This window comes from Tupaia chinensis, unplaced genomic scaffold (genome assembly GCF_000334495.1).
Source record: "Tupaia chinensis unplaced genomic scaffold, TupChi_1.0 Scaffold145814_1, whole genome shotgun sequence".
NCBI lineage: Eukaryota > Metazoa > Chordata > Mammalia > Scandentia > Tupaiidae > Tupaia > Tupaia belangeri.
Genome location: NW_006205672.1, coordinates 2005644 through 2011090, shown reverse-complemented (window position 1 = coordinate 2011090; position 5447 = coordinate 2005644).

The following is a 5447-nucleotide window of genomic DNA, read 5'->3' as shown; positions in this document are numbered from 1 at the left end:
GCATGCGCTCGCCAGACAGAGAGAGAGAGAGAGAGAGAGAGAGAGAGACAGAAAGTGAGAAATCACCCCCCAGGGGGGATGGTCAGGCTGCAATCCCTTCTCCTCCATTCTCCTCTCGGGATCTTGGGCACGCATGCACACGTGCCCAGCGTGAGTTTTAAGCCACCGGGTCTGGGACGCGAACCGCGGTCGACTACGTGGGAATCCAGCGACATAGCCATTACACTAACTGCTGGTTCCCTCGACTGATTATCTTGAATTCCAGGAATTAATGGCCCCTGCTTTGGGTATCCGGCCGGAGCCATGCTACATACACCACTAGTTGTACACCTATTTCACTTTAATTTCTGTAAAACCCTCTGGCTGTCACAACTGGCTTAAAGAAAAATTTTCATTAGTATGAAGCAAGACAGTTCCACAGTCACAAAACAGGAACTGAAAGAAAAAATCTGGTTGTGTCACATAAAGGAAGTGTTGACTATTCTGACTCTTCTAGTGATCAGGTTACTTGGTTACTATTTGATGCAAGTTATTAAGGTACTCAACTAAGGAATATTGCCACAGAAACAGCCTCATAACAGCGCACCAACAAGAGCAAGCACGCGGAGCGGAACTTGACTCAGGCTAAGATCTGCCGCCCTGTGTTCTCTGTGGGTGCCACTCTACCACCAAGCCAGCTCTTTGTAATAGTAACAAGTTACTGTCTTCAGGGAATTAGGCTCCAGAAAGAGGGGCTTCCAAGTCAAGATGAACTTTTTAAAAAGCTTATACATGAGGGGCCAGCAGGCAGCATAGTGGTTAAGGCACTGGATTCCCACATTAGTGACCAAGGTTCGAGTCCTAGACCTGGTAGCTTGAAACTTGGGCCAGGCATGTGTGAAAGCGTGTCCAAAGTCCTGAGAGGGGAATGGAGGATAGATTGTGGTGTGGCCATCCTCCCTGGGGGGTGATTTCTCCCTTTCTCTCTGGCGAAAGCACACACCCTATATCAAAAATCTCTATAAAGGGACCCGCAATTAGCGTAATAGCTATGTCGCTGGACTCCCATGTAGTCGACCGTGGTTCGAGTCCTGGACTCGGCGGCTTAAACTCATGCCAGGCGCGTGTGCGTGCATGCCCAAGATCCTGAGAGGAGAAGGGAGGAGGAGATGGGATTGCGGTGTGGCCATCCTCCCTGGGGGGTGATTTCTCACTTTCTATCTCTCTGTCTCTCTCTTTCTGGCGAGCGCATGTGCCCTATAGTAAAAACCTCTCAAAAAAAAAAAAACTTATTCATGAGTGTGGGGACTAGGAACTGGGGACACACACGCACATGCACACACACCCTCAACATGGTCTGTCAAAGGGCACCCGGTATGATTTCAGGCCATTTAGGACAATCTGGGGATCTGAACCCAAGGGTCACCCATGTTGTCTCTAGTATCACAGCTCAGTTTGCTAACTGTGCCACTAGGCTGGCCACCAAAATTCACTTTTTAAAGACGTTTCTGTTAAGCTTGCCATGCAGAGGGGGAAGGTCAGGAAATCACCACTCCTGCCAGTGGGTGTGGGGAATGGCCATGCCACAATCCCTTCTCCATTCTCCTCTCAGGATTTTGGGAAGACACACACATACACCCAGGCTTGTTCTCTTCTTTTATATTTTTTTAATAATTCTTTTAAAAAAAAACTATTTACCCACTCATTTATCTTTTAATTTGACCAAAGACAGAGAGAGAGAGAGAGAGAGAGAGAGAGAGAGGGAAAGTGAGAAAGCAAGCCACCAGGTCTGGGACTCAAACCATGGTCGGCCATGTGAGAGTGTCCAGCGCCTTAACCACCACACCACCTACTGGTCCCACCCAGGGTTGTTTTAAGTCACTAGAACCCAGGGAGTTAGCCAGCCACTGTGATTCAACACCTTAATTATGTCACCTCCTGGTCCCCCAAAATGGACTTTGAAATAGTTGATCCTTGAGGACCAGCAGGTGGCATGACAATGAAAGGAGCTGGACTCCCACATGACCGACCATAGTTTGAGTCCTGGACCTGGGGCTTGCTTTCTCACTTTCTGTCTGATGAGTACATGTGTCTTGTAGCAAATTTTTTTTTTTTGAGAGGTTTTTGCTATAGGGTGCATGTGCTCGCCAGAAAGACAGAGAGAGACAGAGAGATAGAAAGCGAGAAACCACCCCCTAGGGGGGGATGGCCACACAGCAATCCCTTCTCCTCCATTCTCTCAGGATCTTGGGCACCCAAGCAAATGTGCCCAGCATGAGTTTAAGCCACCGGGTCTGGGACTCAAACTGTGGTTGGCTATATGGGAGTTCAGCAACATAGCCATTATGCTAACTGCTGGTCCCAGCACATTTTTAAAAAATTGACAAAATTAAATACTTCTTTAAAAAAAGTTTAACATGGTTTTGAACTGCATAAGTCTATTTACATGTTTCCTCTTTTTTTTTGAGAGGTTTTCGCTATAGGGTGCGTGCGCTCGCCAGACAGACAGAGACAGAAAGCGAGAAATCACCCCCCAGGGGGGATGGTCACGCCGCAATCCCTTCTCCTCCATTCTCCTCTTGGGATCTCGGGCACGCACGCACACGCGCCCGGTGTGAGTTTAAGCCACCGGGTCCGGGACGCGAACTGCGGTTGACTACGTGGGAGTCCAGCGACATAGCCATTACGCCAACTGCTAGTTCCCAACATGTTTCCTCTTTTAATTTGCTAGATATGTTTGCCAGAGAGGGAAAGTTAGAAAGCACCCCTCCGCAGGCATGGGGGATGCCCACACCTCCCAGGAGGGGATGATCATGCTGCAATCTGTTCTCCATTCTTCTCTTGGGGATTTTGGCCAGGCACACACACGCACCCAGCCTGTTTCAAGCCTCTGATCTAGGACTCAACCATGCTGACGGTCACGTGAGATCCAGCTGCCTTAACCACACTACCAGCTGGCTCGACACATTTTTCTCTTCCTTGTAATTTCCTTAATATCTTTTCTTTTTTTTATTGTTAAGATGACGGTATATAATACATTGAACACACCCAATACTGTTATCGGTAAGGATTCCAGTGAAGATTAGGCCAGTAGTTTCTGGGGAACCAAGTTATATGCAGATTTTTGACTACAGGGGTGGTGTCCTTAACCCCACTGTTCAAGTCATACAAAAACAAACGGGAATGGGGGTGGGTGTCAGCAGGTAGCATGGTAGTTAAGGGCATTGGACTCCCACATGGCATACCGTGGTTTGAGACCCGGACCTGGCGGCTTGCCTTGTTTCTCTTGCTCTGTTCCTCTCTGGTCAAATTAAAATAAAGTTAAATAAAATAATTCTTAAAAAAAAAAATGAGGGAAGGTATAGAATACTGTTTGCATGATTAGTGTATGCAAACTTCACATTTGCACATTCCCATGGCGATTCAGTTCCCTTTCAATGTAACTGAAAATAAGGGCAGAAGGGGGTTTGTCAAACTGACTTGCTTATTGTCACCTCCGCTTTTGGAGAGGAGGTAAGGAAAAAAAGTGGTATACCAAGGATGTTACCACAATTCTTAATTTCAGGTGTTCCTCTTACAGCTCCTTCAACTCAAAAGATGGAGGAAGAGAGGAATAATTGCTGTATTAAACCCTCCTTTACCTAAAAATTATACCAACACTTGGAGACTCAAAGAAAAGTCAGGGGGTGGGGCCAGCAGTTAGCCTAATGGCTATGTCGCTGGACTCCCATGTAGTCGACTGCGGTTCTAGTCCCGGACCTGGTGGTTTAAAACTCACTCCGGGTGCATGTGCCCAAGATCCCAAGAGAATGGAAGAGAAGGGATTGCCGCATGACCATACCCCCTAGGGGGTGATTTCTCGCTGTCTGTCTCTGTCTGGTGAGCGCACGCGCCCTATAGCAAAAACCTCTCCAAAAAATAAATAAAAGTCAGGGGGGCAGCAGATGGCATGGTGGTAAAGCGAGAAATCACCCCCCAGGGGGGATGGTCACGCCGCAATCCCTTCTCCTCCATTCTCCTCTTGGGATCTCGGGCACGCACGCACACGCGCCCGGTGTGAGTTTAAGCCACCGGGTCCGGGACGCGAACTGCGGTTGACTACGTGGGAGTCCAGCGACATAGCCATTACGCCAACTGCTAGTTCCCAACATGTTTCCTCTTTTAATTTGCTAGATATGTTTGCCAGAGAGGGAAAGTTAGAAAGCACCCCTCCGCAGGCATGGGGGATGCCCACACCTCCCAGGAGGGGATGATCATGCTGCAATCTGTTCTCCATTCTTCTCTTGGGGATTTTGGCCAGGCACACACACGCACCCAGCCTGTTTCAAGCCTCTGATCTAGGACTCAACCATGCTGACGGTCACGTGAGATCCAGCTGCCTTAACCACACTACCAGCTGGCTCGACACATTTTTCTCTTCCTTGTAATTTCCTTAATATCTTTTCTTTTTTTTATTGTTAAGATGACGGTATATAATACATTGAACACACCCAATACTGTTATCGGTAAGGATTCCAGTGAAGATTAGGCCAGTAGTTTCTGGGGAACCAAGTTATATGCAGATTTTTGACTACAGGGGTGGTGTCCTTAACCCCACTGTTCAAGTCATACAAAAACAAACGGGAATGGGGGTGGGTGTCAGCAGGTAGCATGGTAGTTAAGGGCATTGGACTCCCACATGGCATACCGTGGTTTGAGACCCGGACCTGGCGGCTTGCCTTGTTTCTCTTGCTCTGTTCCTCTCTGGTCAAATTAAAATAAAGTTAAATAAAATAATTCTTAAAAAAAAAAATGAGGGAAGGTATAGAATACTGTTTGCATGATTAGTGTATGCAAACTTCACATTTGCACATTCCCATGGCGATTCAGTTCCCTTTCAATGTAACTGAAAATAAGGGCAGAAGGGGGTTTGTCAAACTGACTTGCTTATTGTCACCTCCGCTTTTGGAGAGGAGGTAAGGAAAAAAAGTGGTATACCAAGGATGTTACCACAATTCTTAATTTCAGGTGTTCCTCTTACAGCTCCTTCAACTCAAAAGATGGAGGAAGAGAGGAATAATTGCTGTATTAAACCCTCCTTTACCTAAAAATTATACCAACACTTGGAGACTCAAAGAAAAGTCAGGGGGTGGGGCCAGCAGTGAGCCTAATGGCTATGTCGCTGGACTCCCATGTAGTCGACTGCGGTTCTAGTCCCGGACCTGGTGGTTTAAAACTCACTCCGGGTGCATGTGCCCAAGATCCCAAGAGAATGGAAGAGAAGGGATTGCCGCATGACCATACCCCCTAGGGGGTGATTTCTCGCTGTCTGTCTCTGTCTGGTGAGCGCACGCGCCCTATAGCAAAAACCTCTCCAAAAAATAAATAAAAGTCAGGGGGGCAGCAGATGGCATGGTGGTTGAGGTGCTGGACTCCCACATGGCCAACCAGAGTGAGTCCTAGACCTGATGGCTTGCTTTCTCTTTCCC